At 41.2% G+C, this 19,083-nt stretch overlaps 1 long non-coding RNA gene across 2 annotated transcripts in view; it reads right to left on the reverse strand.

Moving 5' to 3' along the window:
* The window catches only part of LOC307212961, a 40,338-nt gene extending 23,017 nt beyond the window's left edge, over window positions 1-17,321 (reverse strand). For both annotated transcript variants that reach the window (XR_013837295.1, XR_013837296.1), the window contains exons 1-2: window positions 17,200-17,321; window positions 16,355-16,422 (exon numbers count right to left, since the gene is read on the reverse strand). This is a non-coding gene — a long non-coding RNA (uncharacterized lncRNA). The remainder of the gene's footprint in view (window positions 1-16,354; window positions 16,423-17,199) is intronic.
* Window positions 17,322-19,083: the final 1,762 nt, after the last annotated feature.

A 19,083-nucleotide genomic window follows, 5' to 3' on the forward strand; every position in this document is an offset into this window, starting at 1 on the left:
TAGCAACAGCATATACCTATGCAAGGCAAATGGCCATTTAAGAGAGCCCCGCCCCCGCCACACATACACATGCTGCCTTGTCATATTGAGATCCCTATTCATATAATGTTAAGCAGCACATGGGCAACAAGTTGAGTATGGGGAAATAGTACTGCTCCGCTTCACATCTGGACATTGTTTTCATCATTTTTCCATAGCCTGAAGGAGGCATCCAAGACCTATACCTGACCCACAGCCAGTCAGCTTAGATTTTGTTTGTAATATTTTTACAGTGACAGAATAGTTAGTTCTTAGAAAAACATTATTGGACATAATTGTTTACTGTCAGATTCCATGTGTGTTTCAGCGGCTTTCCCTCACCTTGTGCTTTGCTTGTCAGTCTGTTATGACATGCTGTCCTTGGGAAAAGCATCTATGAATAGAGTGACATTTTAATTAAAGAACTAAGCCAGCTGAATGCCATTAATCAGTCACAATGAAACACACACGCACACACACACACACACACACACACACACACACAAAGTCATTGTTTAGGGATTGAGAGATTGGTCTTTTTCTGGTCCATGTCAATTTGGTTTCTCTTCATTCATAAATACGTCCCTTTTTCTACAATAATCTGCCATTAAAAAGACAATCAACACAAACATATATAATGTATTTCAGGGTAGGCATGCTGGCACCAGTCTGCCTCAAGAGACAATGAAGGAGTGTGCTATCAGGGGTAAAGTCAAACCATTGGAAGGCTCCAGTGTCTGCTGTGGCTGTCTTTCGATTGTGGCTGTCTTTCGATTTAATATTGTCCTAAAAATACATATCTGAAGCATTTTTGTATGTTTGAGCTAAGAAATATATCACAAGATTTGGAGAAGTAGAAGAGCTAATTTCACATAAATCGAATTCCTCAAACAGCTGTAACTGTGAGACAGAATAGTCTTTTGATCCATAAAGTCTGAATTCTGCATCCCATTTGATTTGCTGGACCTCGTGGCAATTAATAAAACAGCAACCTGTGCCATACTAAGGCAGACTATATGTTGATCCCGCACACTATTACCAATTACTTGGCTGGTAGCAGTTTTCTGGGTTTCTCATCACCTGGGCCATTTAACCAGCAATGCGAGGGATTATATCAGGGAGCTTCTGCATGCAAAGGATACAGTTGTTGTTGTTGTTTAGTTGTTTAGTTGTTTAGTTGTTTAGTTGTTTAGTTGTTTAGTTGTTTAGTTGTGTCCGACTCTTCATGACCCCATGGACCAGAGCACGCCAGGCACTCCTGTCTTCCACTGCCTCCCGCAGTTTGGTCAAACTCATGCTGGTAGCTTTGAGAACACTGTCCAACCATCTCCTCCTCTGTCGTCCCCTTCTGCTTGTGCCCTCCATCTTTCCCAACATCAGAGTCTTTCCAGGGAGTCTTCTCTTCCCATGAGGTGGCCAAAGTATTGGAGCCTCAGCTTCGTGATTTGTCCTTCCAGTGAGCACTCAGGGCTGATTTCCTTCAGAATGGAGAGGTTTGATCTTCTTGCAGTCCATGGGATTCTCAAGAGTCTCCTTCAGCACCATAATTCAAAAGCATAAATTCTTCGGCGATCAGCCTTCTTTATGGTCCAGCTCTCACTTCCATACATCACTACTGGGAAAACCATAGCTTTAACTATACGGACCTTTGTTGGCAAGGTGATGTCTCTACTTTTTAAGATGCTGTCTTAAAAAGGTTTGTCATTGCTTTTCTCCCAAGAAGCAGGCGTCTTTTAATTTCATCTTTTAATTTCACTCTGCAGTAGGCATGGACAAATCTGTTCATTTTGGTTTCTCACTTTTTCTATTTCTCTCTATTTCTTACTTTCCCAGGCTTAAATTTGACTCTCAACATTCCCTCATCAGTCTGCATTTTTAAAAAGAGCTCTCTTGAAAATTTGCCAGCATTTTAGTGCAAATTTCTCCTAATATACATGTCTGCGTGTTTTGCCTAATAATACAGTGTGTGTGTGTGTGTGTGTATAATTGGTCCATGGGGTCACGAAGAGCCAGACATGACTAAACGACTAAACAAATTATATAATATACATGTTTGCATTATTTTGCCTAATAACACATTTTTATTAAATATGGGCAACCAGTGCTGCTATCGCTGAGGGCAAATGAAGCTCATTTAGAGTGGGTGTACAGCCCATTCAGAACAATGCATCCTGAATGTTCCATCAATTCCACAGCAGTACACACACACACACACAGCCAAAGGGGACACTTTTCAATGATGATGGAAGTATTCGTGAAAATTGCCTGACTTCTCCTTTAGCCTTTAACAAATCAAAATATAATATAGTTGTTTTCTGAATAAAAAGTATTGGTTCAACAAAAGAGGTGGGTCACACAAGACAAAAGACCTTAACTGTCAAAGGCCAAGAAAGAGGGGCCTCTTTTCACGGGTTACTTCTGGGTTTCGGCGGTCGCGCATGCGCAGAAGTGCTAAATTGAGCTTTGCACATGCGCAGAAGCGCCAAATTGCAATCTGCTTGTGCGCAGATGTGCCACTGCAGGTTGCAAATGCTGCAGGTTGCAAACATGCATCCTGCAAGGATCACGTTCACGACCTGAGCTTCCACTGTAGTATATTAATGTCTATTACAGCTGATATAATCACTACCATTCTTATTGCCTGTTGCAGACTAGCAGATGACCACATCTGACAGATGTCCAGAATGACAGAAGTGCTGAGCTGGCCTACTTGTACTTTACAATAGTTAACTGCAAACCAGGGGTGGGGAACTAGTCAGTGGCATAGCATGGGTTGTCAGCACCCGGGGCAAGGCAAGTAATTTGCACCCCCTAACCCGTGGATTTGCGCCCCCTAACCCTAACCCCCAGATGTTGTGCCCGGTGCAGCCGGCCCCCCCTGCACCCCCCACGCTACGCCACTGGAACTAGTGGTCCTCTAGATGTTGCTGGACTACAACTCCTATCAGCCCCAGCTTGCATGACCAATGGCCAGGGATGATGAGCGCTGTAGTCCTGCAATATCTAGAGGGCAACAGCTTCCTCAATCTTCTAGTAAACTGAATTAGCTTAAATATAAGAGTGGAGGTTTGCAGATCATGCCATTTGAAATAATTTCCAGGGGAGAAGCCCTATCATTGTTATTTTTCCTCTGTCTAAACACAGTCCTTTGTGTGTACTGGAGATCTCAGTCATGCTAGCCGTCTCTGTGAGAAGCTTCCAGCAGGACTATAAAAACAGTAGATAGATATTTTTAAGAAATATGGTCTTCCACATCCTTTTCTTGGCCAGGAGTTAGCAATGGCTGCCTCTGAGCATTTGGAAACTATTTCCCTTCCTGTCTTAGGGATGAGGGAGAAATGTAATTTTATTTGCGTTTTAATTTGAAACTACTTAATTTACATGTTTTGAATCAGTACAGGGACTGGAATGCAATTATCATTTGAAATTAACACTTCTCTTTTTTGTGCTAAAGTTTTTTACACCAAACAAGGTGTAAAAAAGAAATGCAAATATTTGGGGGAAAGCATATCTACAGATGCATACATGAATGGAAATAACATGTATTATATGAGATAAATGTGCTTGCAAAAATGTATATTTTAATGAAAAATGAACACAAAAATGTATATCTTAGGAGAAATTCATACTGGTGAATTTTCACAATGATCTTCAAAAATTAAAAGTTGCAAATTGCTTCAGCAATGTGTAGAACTGAATTTATGAGTAGGAAAATGAGTAACTGAGGAAAACCAAAATTGACAGGTTGTCTGTCCCTACTTATGATAGCACATTTGGCATATATATATATATATTTTTCAGCTAGAAGAACACCAGTGAGGGACTGGTTGCTGCAGCTTCCCATCCAAAATGAGAAACATGAACAAGAGACATCATGTAAACCCAGGCACAAGTTAATGGAGCTGTTCAGATTTATGTGCAGACAGGCAAAATGGATTCCCTTGAAGATAATGAAGAATGTGTCCTTGGCCCGAACTTTATTTCTCAAAAGTATAAGATGATGACATTAGGAATGGAGCTGGACAGAGTATTTGTCTGGAAATTCAAATCCTGGAAAAATGAGCTCACAAGAGCCTGCAAAAAAATAAAGAAAAAAACTTCGGCTATCATCCAGCAGAGAAGGATCCTGCTGACAACATTAGCAAGTGATGTGATTTGGTCCAGTGCTAATACAGCCTGTTAAGCAGTCTGAAGTGGAGTGTCCTTCTGCTTGCAAAAAAACAATAGAAGAAGGATTTATTTCCTTTTTGCTTTGTTGCTTTCAAATATGGTACAACAGAGAGAAAGGGAAGGAGCATTCTGGGGTGAAACCAAGCATAGGAGCCAACTCCAGGAGGCTGCAGATGCTTGCACACCCACAATAATATAATTGTGGGGGCAGGGCACCCACAAAGTCAATGAGAAAAGGGGGCAGGCGGCAGTGATGCTGCCTCCGAGAGAGAAGCAGTTCAGCTCCGCCCTTCGCAGCCAGCAAACAAGGCACCTTTTCCCCGAGGGGGCGGCTCAGACTTGCTGGCTGTGGATAGGAGGAGGAAGAGGTGTGTGCCTGTGATGCCACAAGTCTGCATTGTGGTGCTGGGCACCCACAATCCTGAGAATGAGATGGCACCCCTGAAACCAAGCCATCCGTGAACAAAGGATTGATGGTTCCTAATTTCTGAAAAAGAAGGCTGGTCGCCGAAAAATTGATGCTTTTGAATTATGGTGCTGGAGGAGATTCTTGAGAGTCCCATGGACTGCAAGAAGTTCAAACCTCTCCATTCTTAAGGAAATCAGCCCTGAGTGCTCACTGGAGGGACAGATCATGAAGCTGAGGCTCCAATACTTTGGCCACCTCATGAGAAGAGAAGACTCCTTGGAAAATACCCCGATGCTGGGAAAGATGGAGGGCACAAGGAAAAGGGGAAGAAAGAGGATGAGATGGTTGGACAGTGTTCTCGAAGCTACCAGCATGAGTTTGACCAAACTGCAGGAGGCAGTGGAAGACAGGAGTGCCTGGCGTGCTCTGGTCCATGGGGTCACGAAGAATCGGACACGACTAAACGACTAAACAGCAACAACAATTTCCAAAAGACTGGTTGGTGAATAAATTGAATCCACGCCATGCTTTCCTTTGGATAGGAAAATGAGAAGACCCTGAAGACTCTTTTTACAGCCAAACCTTGAGACTCTAGCAAGGAAGTGTTTAGTACAGAATGAAGCAACCATGATGCCACCACAGACATTTAGCATCAGCTAAACGAAGGTAGCCCCCCGCCTCCATGTACATTTTAAAATGGTGTCCTTTATAACTGCTTGTGCCTGGATTTGTCTATGCTTTACTTTACTTTCGGAAAAATATAAAGAAAGCAAGATTTTTTTTTATTAAAAAGAAAACGTACATTAGAAAAATGGATAATTGGAAGTAATAGCACTTAAATGTGAGGAAATGGCCATGGGCTTACATGTTAAACTGTGGGAACTGGGAAAAATGGCTTTGGACAAGGTGTGATACATAGCCATAAATCTGTCTAGCTATCCATTCAACCATCCATCCATGTAAAAGGCTGGAGACATATTTGCTGCTCATCAAATGGAAGAAGGCACTGAGATGCAGCAGACACTCCTATTGGAGCAGTTCCATGCGAACCAGGAAGCAAGCTCTGCACACAATGGAACAACTCCTCTTTTCATATCTCTGCAGCTCTGATCTGGGTGACGCAGATGCTGTTAGGCAGTTGAATGTGCATGCATATTCTGTCTGATTCCCTCCCTCCATGCATCCCCGGGCACTGGCAACCCACGCTATGCATCTGCATTGGAGAAAGAAGAAGAAAGGGGATATTCACCAATCTCTCTTCCCTCCGCAGTCCTCCATTCCACCTCCAGAGCTTCAGATTTGGAGAAGTATGGAGGAAAAGATAAATGGGTGAAAATCACTTTCCCCATCCTCTGCCAAGAGTTGGCAGTGCCAGGGCAAGGCATCCTCAATAGCCTCAGTGAGGCTACTTCCTTGCTGCCATTGTTGGCAGCTGCTGCTGTTCATTGGTCTCAGTGTTGCTACCATCTGCTTACTTCTCAGAGTCAATGGGAGCACAGACAGTGGCAGTTTTATCTTCCCACTACAGCCCAGAGCAAGACGCAGGTGCACAAGCATAATGCAGTGGGGAAGAGGAGGGGCAAGTCAAAGGAGTTCTTCTCAGCGGGTTCCCGGCTGCAGGGTGGGCAACGATACTGAGCCTCAACGCCAACCCTAGTCCCATCAGCAGAGTTCCACACATGGTGAATCTGGACCCAACCCATATGCAATAAATTCTTTGCTTGCTTTATGCTTGACTTATAATAGAAATTTTAGATTTCTATCAACGAACAGCCTTTGCCAGATTGTTTTTCTCCACCTACAGGCACTGGTAATAGCAGGCAGAGAAACCAATTATTCTTCTGTGTGATTTCAAACCATTTGTTTCAAACTACCTTTTTATCCAGCCACCCATCATTCCAATCTTTATTTGATTAATCATTGAGTCCTGTTTTCAGTTTCCCACCAGCTGAATAAACACACATGCTCTCTTATAACTTTTTCACCTGAGCTCTACTTGGCTGTAGGTAGGTATATACAATATGACATCTCAAAGGAAAATGCCACAGTTGTCAGTAGACTTGGGCTAATGTTGCAGGGTGATAGCAACGCACAGATTTAGGTCAGTAAGGGGACAGTGAGGGGTTTTCTTTAGGAAGCAGAATGAATTCTTTAACTCTAGGCCACTTCTGAAAATGGAACCTCGTGTGATGGTGACTAATACCATTGCCATGTAGCAAACAGTCAAGAGCCCCATATAAAGAAATGTGCATGGTGCCAGGAAGTTTCAGGATATGGAATAACTGTTGCACACTGCCTTCCTTTTTGCAGTAATGCCAGGTTTCGCAGGAGGGGTGGCGGGGTGGGGAATATGTAATGGTAATTGACTTTACTAATTAGGAAATACTTGTTTGGCCAAACTATAAATGTCATATTTGTGTCTGAAATTATAGAAAATGTTTGGGAAGCCAAAGGTTTCCTGGGTTGTATGTTTTCTTTGATGTGTATGAGAGCAGCTATTAGTATTTTAGGATTTGAGTCATAGCTTTACATTTGGCATCTTATAAAGTTCTGCTTTGGAAAAATGTAGTCGAGTGCATGCAGGAATACTGGTGATAACTTTAACTTTGCTTGAATGCCTTTGAGACGTCTGTTAATCGAGCAATCAAACATTCTCAGGTCAACTCGGATTTGCAGATTACTTCATTTCCGCCCTTCCAGGTAGGCCTGTCAAAACACAGAATCAATATTGGTCTGGATAAATACCATTTTGAAAAGTTGAGCAGACACTGGTCTTTTTATTAGGGGCCTGAACCTCAGATGAGCAGCTAATAGGTGTGGAGAGGTATGTTGGGCTTCCCCAGACTTCCTGTCTAGCTTTGCAAGGAGGCTGCCGCACATACATATTTGGGAATTTAAATATGAAAGAAAAACAATTTCCGAGGAATTATGCAACTTTGTGAGTTTCTAGCAATTTCCAGCCCAAATAACAGACACAAAATATTCTTGTCTGGACAGTACAGTGGGAGAGATTGCCTACCATATGATCTGTCATTCTTGGATTTTAAGGCCCGTTCACACACTAGCCACAATGTGTCCTGTCCGTATGTGGTGTTGATGACTCTGGACTCTTGCACACCCACACATATTGCCATTTGTACTCTGTTTACATCACACATAGCCCACCTTTCACATAGAGGCTGAATCCATGGCTACCACAAGGCGTTGCTAGCAGGTGCATTGTTGTCAGAAGGGTATAATCCTGCTCTCTCCGTGGGGAAAAAGTTCATGCAATTTCATTGTGCATTTCATTTTTTATTATTTCATTTTATTTCATTTTTTACATATAAACATTTTATTTCATATATTTTTTACATATAGAGTTTTTTTATCATTTTATTGTCTGCTGCATTGAAATTGTTTATATTGTTGTCTTGTAAATGAATTATTGCTATGTGTTTTTTTATTGTAAGCCATTCATTGAAAATTAGTTGGGGTATTGTTTTGTTTTGTTTGTTAAGCAAATGAAACAAACAAACAAAAAACTTCTAAATCAGAGGAATGGTCAAGCCTCTCTCTGTAAATATTGAATAAAAAGCGGATGGTAAAAAACTTTTCCTTGTCTTTGTATATTCTTGGCAACCAGCCATGCAAGTTGTTTATGTAAACTGTGTTACTTTTACTGTTGTTAGCCGCTCTGAGCCCGGCTTCGGCTGGGGAGGGCGGGATATAAATGAAATTTTATTATTATTACAGCCGCCTGACACCACCCAGGCACACTACCATAATGGGAAAGAATCACTGGTGCTGCTGTAGCTAATGAGCCACTGATTAGATAGTGAGACAAGTAATAAGATGGCATTGTTAGTACATTCACAAAGACTGTCTGGTTTATGGGAGAATTTTGATCGAAAATATCCTCATTTTTGTTCTCTGTAGGAACTTCACTTTCCATCCCATATTAATCTTCAGTGAATGCTACTAATCTTTCAGTAGGATGCCATTTTCTGGTCCAAAGGTTTGTTTTCATTTTCTTAATTAATCCAAATAACAGCAGCTCAAAATCAGGTGCAAGCCGGTTTTATTAATTACAAGGTCATTAGTTTGAAATATGTGCAATGGCACTAAATGACCTACTGTCATTTTATATGTGCATCATGTTCATCTTGTCAATTTATACGTTTCATTATAAAGAACAAGGAACCAAGAAAAAAAGGGGGGAGGGAATGTTGCTTTTGTTCTTGGCTATTCACTCCTGGAAGGGATTTTTAAAAAAAAAAAAGATTTCTGAGTCAACATGATGCAGAAGAGGAGGGAGGGAGACCGAGAATCATGTGGGTTTAAAATCTAAATTTAATCCAGTCTTAATGGTCTGTGCTCTTAGTTTACTAAAAGTTCCCTACCAGTGATTTTCTGCTGTTACCTAGGGAAAATTAATTAACAAAACAAGTTGAATCCTGCATAATCCCCTCTTCAAAGCAGCATCTGTATATATTTTTTCCAACAGGAATCAGCAATTGATTTTTTAAAAAATATACTTGACTGAATGTTGAGAGCCATTGGAACAAAACCTGCTGTTTAATGTGGGTTTATTAACTGTCATGTTTTCCCCCCTTTAACAAGCTGAGCATTATTCTTCTGCTGCAGCGACATCCTTGTTGGTCTGCTCATCACAGTTTAATGAGCTCCAGTAGAACTTGGTGGTGTGAAGAAGAAGAAGAAGAAGAAGAAGAAGAAGAAGAAGAAGCTCCTAATCATTATGATTACATCTGCCTCTGTGTCCCCTTTTCCTGATGAAAATGTATTTTACATCTGTGAGAAACTACTTAAAGATTATTCAAAATCCATATTCCGTGAGTCATCTTCAAGACATCACACTTTCCCAAACCATATGTAAGGACAAGAGGTCTTGGTAGCACAAGTTCATTATTCTAAAATGCTGTGTTCTCTTCCAACCTTTTCCCTCTAGTCTAGTCAATTCATGCGACTTGTTAAAATATTCCACAGAGCACTGGAAATTCTTGTGCAAACTTTCCCACTGCTTCAGTCTCTACTAATATTGTTCTGCATCCCTGCTACAGTCCATTGATGTGAATAGTTTCACTATTACCAATCCCAAGATTGGGTCAACACACATATTATTGGGTCTACACACTGTATTATCACACTGTGTTGTTGTTGTTGTTGTTGTTGTTGTTGTTGTTGTTGTTGTTGTTGTTTCAATTTATTACCTGCCCTTCACCAACAGGTCCCAGGACAAGTTACAACAATGTAAAATCTATTTAAAAAAACAATTTACAGTCACTGGAAATGGGTAGGTCCCTGAAAACATGTGTCTTAGTGAAGAGACACATCTTCAACATATGACAGAAACTACATGATGAAGGTGCTACATACATTGATGACATTATTACAAGATCTGGCAGGTGTCAAGGTAACTGTTCTCCTATTTCTAGCTGCAAGCGACACCCCCCAAAATATTGATGAGTCAGTTGCTCATTAATCCCTCTCTCTCCTGAGGTCATCCAGGTCTTCATTCTATCCCCTATTCATTCAATGAGGCCACTGGACTAGATAGCATGGAGACTTGCCATTTCCCTGTACTGTATACTGGCAACACCCAGTTCTTCCATCTGACCCCTATCCTGATGCCTTAGATTCTAGAGCTTACTCAGGGTGTTGTGGTTGTTGTTGTTACCCGTTGGTCCCAAACCTTCCCTTGTTTAGTGACTGGGCACTTTGAAACAAATGGTGGTTTGCAAAACTTGTGAGAGACAGAGAAAAGTGGTCTTCCATTGTCACTAGAGATCAGCATATTTTGTGGGTACTGTTCCTTATGTCTTTGTAATCTCGTGAATATCCACTTGTGAATAGTATAGTGGCAGATCACCAGGTGCATAATTCATCTACATCAAAAATATACCTGTTATATCACCAAGGTTCAAATAAAGGTGCTGGCTATAACCCCAAATGGCCCCTGTTGAGAGACAGCTTTCACTCCTATGTCCCAATCCAATTTCTAAAAAGTCAATCAAGAGACCATCTTATGCTTACCTTTGTCAAATTCAGACTGCTGCAGAGAGATTTCTTGGTTGCTACCCTTCAGAACTGCTAAAGGCATTTCAGCAGCTCACGAACAGCTAAACCAAAGTGTTTTGTCACTCAATTCAGTGTAACCCATGGATGGGGACTCTGTGGCCCTCTAGATATTGTTGGACTTCAACTCCCATTACACCCCAGCCAATGACAAGGAATAATGAGAGCTGTGTATCGGCAATATCCAAAGGGCCACAGCTTCAACATCACCAGTGGAATTGCTAAATATATATTAGTTTTCAGCAGAGTTGCCTACATTGTTCCAATTCTGCAGCTGCTTACAGCTGGGAACTCCACTGGCAGTGCTGCAAGGGTTGTGGGTTATTATGAAAACAGTAGCAGGATGCCTCCCAGAAACCTCCAGCCAACATCATCTTCCTGTCCAATGACCTGGCCGGACACATGAGTTGGAAACAGAAGTATATAAATGTGGGCTAGAAATGGGCTCCGCTGCAAACCTAGTCTCTCATGAAATTTCCTGGCAAAGAGCTGTAAGCATATCATGTGGCCATCTGGGAGAGGTGAACAAATGTTAAAAATGCTTCAGATGTTAACTAAATGTTAACTAAAATTAGAACAAACCAGATTCTTCATTTAGAACAACGTACATTAACGTTCATGAGAGCAAAAACTGTTTGCGGAGCATTTTTCTTTCGTTTTCACATTTCTTAGCATTTTTGTATCCACGTATGACCATATATAATAATAATATGACTCTATGTAACAACAACAACAAGTACCAGTACTTAAACATATACAGGGCATGTATGTACTATTAAAAATACATAAAACTGGCTGCCCATTATTACCATAAGGAGTTCAGGAGTATTGTTACTTGCCATAAACTTTTAAAAAATAATAACCCCAATGAAAGCCATTTTGCTATAGTGCATGAAATGTTAAGTTTCAATAATGGAGAATGAGGCTAATATTCCCATTTGAAGCTCATCGATTGTTCTTAGGTTAGTTACTATACCTGCATTTCAACACCTTGTTAAATGATTGTTTAGCATAAAGAAAATGAGCCAAGGTGAGCCTTGTTCTCCCCTCTCTTCCTTCTGGGTTGGCCACAAGGAAGAGTGTGGAAGCTTCTCATTCTGATTTTGATTAATCACAGGTAAGCATTAAATCTGAACCCTTAATTGTGGTTCATCTTAACTATAGTTCATTGAAGCATGCCAACTTCATAAGCCAAAGTTTGAAGTTGGCTTGCTTCAAATGAACCAGAGTTAATATTAACCACTGTTTGTCAGGTTTGGATGGCATGACAAGCTGTTATTTAAATAATAATAATTTGTGGGTTACAAAAGTACATACAACATCTCTGTTTTCAGATCATAAAATCCTTGGTTTACTGTGTATCAGCAGTGTTCGAGTGCATGCAGCCTGATTACTCAACAGTGCTTCTTCACTAGCATGAGTGGAAGCAACATACCACAACACTTCACTTATCTTGGCAACTGAAAAAAGTGCTAATGGATTTGGTTCTCTCCAAACAAACCATGATCTGAAGCCAAGGTTTGTTCTTTGCTTCTTGATTGTGGGTTGAGTGAAACAAACCGCAAGTGCTGCTTTGGACATCATGGTAAGCCAAGGGTTGTGGGAGCCAATGGGAGCTAGAAGAAGAAGAGAAGAAGAAGAAGAAGAAGAAGAAGAAGAAGAAGAAGAAGAAGAAGAATAGTAGTAGTAGTAGTAGTAGTAGTAGTAGTAGTTTGGACTTGATATCCTGCCTTTCACTCCCCTTAAGGAGTATCAAAGCAGCTAACAATCTCCTTTCCCTTCCTCCCCCACAACAAACACTCTGTGAGGTGAGTGAGGCTGAGAGACTTCAGAGAAGTGTGACTAGCCCGACTCTTCATGACACCATGGACCAGAGCACGCCAGGCCCTCCTGTCTTCCACTGCCTCCCGCAGTTTGGTCAAACTCATGCTGGTAGCTTCGAGAACACTGTCCAACCATCTCCTCCTCTGTCGTCCCCTTCTGCTTGTGCCCTCCATCTTTCCCAACATCAGGGTCTTTTCCAGGGAGTCCTCTCTTCTCATGAGGTGGCCAAAGTATTGGAGCCTCAGCTTTATGATTTGTCCTTCCAGTGAGCACTCAGGGCTGATTTCCTTAAGAATGGAGAGGTTTGTTCTTCTTGCAGTCCATGGGACTCTCAAGAGTCTCCTCCAACACCATAATTCAAAAGCATCAATTCTTCGGCGATCAGCCTTCTTTATGGTCCAGCTCTCACTTCTATACATCACTACTGGGAAAACCATAGCTTTAACTATACGGACCTTTGTTGGCAAGGTGATGTCTCTGCTTTTTAAGATGCTGTCTAGGTTTGTCATTGCTTTCCTCCCAAGAAGCAGGCATCTTTTAATTTTGTGACTGCTTTCACCATCTGCAGTGATCATGGAGCCCAAGAAAGTAAAATCTCTCACTGCCTCCATTTCATCCCCTTCTATTTGCCAGGAGGTGATTTTTTGGAAGTTGAGCTTCAGACCATATTTTTTGATGTTGAGCATCAGACCATATTTTTCGCTCTCCTCTTTCACCCTCATTAAAATGCTTATAGTTGCTTTTAAATAAAATAAATACTCTTAAGGTGCTATGGGGTGGGAGTGGAGAGTTTTCTACATCTCCTACAATCTACAATTCCAGTTGGAAAAAGAAAACCAATTCTTTTACAGGGTAGGCAGTTCAGGTCACAGGGGTAAAGAGTACATTCAAAGACATGGCAGCATGCTTTTTTGGTTGATTACAATAGATGTTGGAAATTATACATTTTCTCCTTGATGCATATTCAAATCTCAATCCAGGTTCTATTCATGGAAAAATGCTTCATTTTCTAAGCACTCATGACTTCCCACAAATTTAGATCATACAGATGGCACACAGAGGCATTGTTTGCATGCACACGGATTTTATTTTCCATGAGATACTAATAAGTATATTTTGCTTCACCCATCTGTTCCTTGTTGAATATTAAGAGGCTCTACCTAGCCAATGCCATGATAAAAGAAGGCAAATGTGCTTTGCTCCAGTTCCCCCTGCAATTAGCATGGTGTAAGAAACTAAAGAGCAAACATCACAGAGCCCAACACTGAACTATGATAAATCATAATGCTTCTGAGTTGCAAAAAGCAATAAAGGTGTCATTGCTTCTTAATGATACATAGATAAGAGAAAAAGAAGTTTACTAAGACTGCAGTCTAAACACATTGAAGCCTGAAGAAGAAGCCAATGCAATCCATATTACAGCCATATACGGGGTGTTATGTTGATATTGGGAATGAATGGGAAGATGGGTATGCTTGCATCCAGAGAAAATCTATAGCACTTGAATTCAGGTTAAAAAGGGGCATAGTCATACATAACATTCTTGAGACTGCATCTGAGCACCACAGTCAAGTGAATAGTAATTTGCATGGGGCAAAAGGCTTTCCTGAAGTGGATTGCCATGACTATAGACGTAAGAAGTTGCTTTGGAGAAATGTGCAGGGTGTAATATGAGGTAGCCTAAGCAGGGGCGCCAACTTGCCCCTTGAGGGGGCATGATCATGTGACGTGTCACATGATGCATCATTTGATGCCACCCAGCGTGTGCTGGGCAGGGGTGGGACGCACGGAGGCTCAACCCAGCCCTCGCCGGGCTGCCAGGCTGCTGGGCTGTGGCTGGAACAAGCAAAGCAAATATCTACTGCGCTCATCCCAGCCACTGCCTGACTCCTGGGCTGCCAGGTGGAGGTTGGGGATGGGGCATGCAGAGGGTGCCCAGCAGGGAGTGGGCGGCCCCCTCAATATGGGGGGGTGCTGCCCCCTGCCCAAAAATATTGGGGGAGCTGAAGCCCCCTCCTTCCCCTCTACCTGACACCGCTGGCCTGAAGCGTGTTGTCCAGAGGGGTCAGAGGTTCCCGGCAGAATCCCCTTTTCCTTCTTGACAATCATCTGTTCAGTGACAGTGGGAATACCACAAACATCTGGACAAATGTGTTTAGGATGGGGTTGATTAGGGTTAAATGACTCCAACCATCACTAAGTTTCGAAATAATAAATTACAGCCAAGTCTGCAACACATTTACCCAAAGTAGGGATTGGCAAATAGGACAATTTTTCTACCTCTCCTTTTCAGTTCTTCACATTTCCACATGAGTTTGCATTTTTTTTAAAAAAAAATTAAGTATCATGAAACTTTACCAGCCTTTTTGCATGGATTTTTTTCTAATGTACACTTTTGCATGCAATTCTGCCCAATATACCCATTTTTATTTTTATTTTGGGCAAGCCAATTTCTCCACAGTACAACACATTGTCGTAAGTTACTTTCAGATTTTGTGTGTGTTTTATTCTGCATTTTTGTACTTATTTCTTTGCTGAATTGCATTGCAAACTTCATAGAACTCTCAAGTTCAACCAATAATTGTGTTTCAGTCCGTGCATTGTTTTGGAAATTATGAATTAGGTGCATAGCTTCCCCTTTAAATGTGAACCAAGTCAAATTTCTTCCCCATCCCTAGCCTTAAATATTAAGTTGGTTTTTCACCTCATTCTCCATTTTGATTGATCCACTTTGAATTCAGTCTTGCTTCTCAGTAGTGTGCCCAGGATTACAACCTAAAGGCTATTGCATAAAAAACAAAGCTAGCACTGTAGGTCTGGACTATATTCAGCAGAGAACTACAATGAATTCTTACTCCCAGGTGACCATAACTTTATGATACCCATTGCATTCACACAACTACTGTATATTTGTAGGCAGACCTTGAAAACATATTAGGTAAAAAAGTAATGTCTGGTATGGTTCATCCTGTACTGAGATTATTCATTTGAGAATAAACAAATCAGTTAGCCTTGTTGATTAGGTTCTGTTGACCATTGTGCGTTGTGTGTGTGCTTTTTTTTTAAAAAGGCCATGTTGCTGATCTTTATATGCGTGTTGTTAAGGAACAAGCATTCTACCAATGACGCACCACCACCAACAGGAAAGGCATGCTAAGTGTATTTTGTGACTCATTTCAATTTGCTATCTAGTGCACTCACAGTTTGCTTATTAGCCTCAGCGTCAGTAACTAATGGATACTCAGTAGGAAGCAATTTTTCATCATGAATGTTTGATGGAGAAATGGAAATGGAAATTGGGAAGATCTAGTCAATGGCAAATCATATAAAGGCTGGCTAAAAAAGGTGCATACTTTGTGTGTGTGTGTGTATGAGGGAAACAGACAGAAAGTTATTTTAAACATTTTGGCCCCCTTCCTTGAAATATTTTGCTATTCAACACAAAACCATCTATATATGTGAGATGAGTCAGAGAAAGACAGAGATAAGGAGGAAATGTGTGGCCAAGCACATTAAGCTGTAATACCACAGAGATAGCTTTCTATAATAATAATAATTTTAAAAAGCAGGAGAAAGGGCAGAAGCTTGTGCCCCATCTGAATTTGCAGCAACTGGTTCCAGACAGAAGAGGAGCATCCCATCCCTAGCCTTAAATATTAAGTTGGTTTTTCACCTCATTCTCCATTTTGATTGATCCACTTTGCATTCAGTCTTGCTTCTCAGTAGTGTGCCCAGGATTACAACCTAAAGGCTATTGCAATCCCTGTTAGTGCCTCCTCCACCAATGGAAGCCCCCCCCCCAATGCTAATTGACATGCAGGGAGGGAGGAGTTTCCAAGACCCTGCCTTAAAACTCACCTCTCCATATGCCACAGTGCAAATGACTCACACCCTCTGACTCTCACAAGTTCCCAAGGACCATGCTCCTGTGGAGGGGGGACCTTTCAAGGGTCACATGGCTGCAGTGGGTGGAGTCAAAGGCAAAAGTTGGCATAGCAATGAACGTGATTCGTAGTTCTGTGCAGCAGGCTATATTCTGGTCACACAAAGTCAGAGGTTTCTACACGCACGCACACACCCTCTAAGAACGTCTTCCAAAGCAAGCAAGAGGCCTTGAGGTTCTTTGACAATCAAGCGGTGTATAGATGTTATGAAATAAATAACTAAAATGGTCACAGTTCAAGGACACAGTCCTACCACAGAAAAGCACTCAAGAAGGATATGCAGTGCTGGTGAGGGATACAGCCTGGGGTGAAAAAGGCCTAGGGATGGGAATGGCCTGGGAAGAGTCCTGAGGGCCAAAGAGATGTGCCGGGGGCCACATTTGACACCCATACTGGGCCTGAGGCTACCCACCTTTGCACCACATGATAGCTAATCACACAATTTATGTATTGCGTGATTGGGGAATTCTGTAGTAACCAAAGTTACATTTGTAAGCTCTGTTACTTCAAATTTTGTGCTTTGCCTAGTGCTATCTGAACTCCATGTGGCAACCTCCCTCAAGAAAGGAGGGAGCTAGTTAACATGACTGGATTTGGGCATTTTAAGATTTAGACAGTTCCTTGTCAGTAACACTTGAGAGGTATCTAAACACACTCATTGAGGGTTCCAGCTTAATGATGACTCTGATAAGGAACAACATTGTGTTTCAGTCAAAACTTTTCACAGGGATAATTAAAAACTTTGCTTAAATCTCTCACTTTAACCTGCTTCTGAATAAACTGTTGCCTCCTAGAATGGCTGTTTTATTCTGCTAAGTCAGTAAAGCACTCCCAATCCCTTCTAGGGTCTTTACTTTCCCCTCAGGCTAGTCATCTGGTTTGCCCTGCCTAAGCCCTGCCTAGGCACTTTCTAAGCTCCATCTGACAGTTTAACTGTCAGGCTCTAACTTTTAACTGCCTCCAGAATGGATGACACACCACCTGGGTCTGATCGCTTCTAGGTCTTCAGGAGGCAGACCCAAAGTCCGTCCATCACACTCCAATTAACTAAAACACTATTTGTGTTTTAATAGGCCTGAGCTTCAATAAGTCTGCCAAAGGTGGTTGAAGGGCTTGCTTTGCCTGTGTTTAATGGATTTTTTATACTATTTTAATTCTATTAGTGTTTAATTACACCTTTTCTATGTTTTTAGCTTGTTCTGTTTTATCTGTGGGAAAGACATGATGGTGATGATGATGATGATGATGATGTGTTTTAGAAGATGTGACCAACATAACATATTTATATTAATTTATTAAATAAATATAACAGTAGTGGTAGCAGTGATTGGGGTAGTAATAGTAGTAATAACAACCACAAGAATTTATCTGTAACTTGGATTACTATTTCCTCTTCCAGCTCTATGTGCTTTTCAAGACTTTGATTGATTCTACTATAACCACTTTTGATAAAGGTCCTTTAGAAAAGTTAAATCTGTGTGTGCACTCTTTCTGTCTCTCTATGAGGAATAGAAGTGACCAGCAGAACTTCCTCAAAAATCCAAAAACATCCACAGGCCTAAATAGGTTGGTGATCCCTGCAATGAAGTGTTTAATTAATCACTTTGCCTGCCTAGGCTTCTGTTGTTCTGTGCAGTTTCATACACATGTCTGCCAGAATACAGTAACCAAATGGCTTAGGGGGATCCATTAATTAGTGTGATATTTTAGCAGAGTACTGAGTAAGGCCAAGGAGTTGTACACACAGCCAGTTTTAATGACTTTGCATGATCTGCCCCAAAGGATAATTCCAGAAAACCTACGTCATGCCAATCATTTAAAAAATGACATTGCATCTATAAAAATGAATGATTCTGGCATTTGATTATTTATAATATTTGGAGGGGGGAAACAATGTCAGTCTAATGTCCATTACAAAGCACTGCAATATGTTAAAGCACTGCTGTTGCAACCTTTCACATTATGACACCCATGAATGAAGAGGAACTCTGACATTTGAAAGGAAACGACCAGCTGCAGGTGTACAGCTGAAGCCAACCATTATTCATTCTACTACCAAAGATGACCCTCCAACACTACTGTTATTTTTTCAAACTATATTATAATCAGGACAGCAAGGATTAATGCTGTTTGATTGCAAGGTCATCCCATGGGCAGGTGCTAGATAATATTTGTCCACCCACACACACACAGCCACAGTCCTCTTCAACTTCCTTCCTGTTACAGCTCAGAATCAGAAATTAATCATTTAGAATTGTATTATACTGTTTGCTGATGTGTTCTTTTTCCTTTCTTCAAGTGGAGATTAGGGGAGATTATGCAGTAATATAAGCAAACTGGGTTTTTTTAATACATAAAAAACTGGGGTTTTTTAATACATGGCATGAAGGGAAGGCTTCCGCTAAACTGTGCAATCCAGCTGAAATGTGACTTAGACTTTGACCCATGATGAACAGTGGGATGGAAAAAGAAAGCATGTTGCAGAAGAAATTAAACCTTAAGCAGTTCTTAAATAACTAGACGATGCTGAAGCTAAGGAAATATGCTCAATTTAAATAATGCTTCTTTAAGTTATTGTTTTAAAATGTTTACACTTCGTTCTGCCCTGTAGCTGTAAATAAGAAAGAACTTTCAGGCCACCAG

Source organism: Podarcis cretensis (assembly GCF_951804945.1).
Source record: "Podarcis cretensis genome assembly, chromosome: 3".
Taxonomy (NCBI): domain Eukaryota; kingdom Metazoa; phylum Chordata; class Lepidosauria; order Squamata; family Lacertidae; genus Podarcis; species Podarcis cretensis.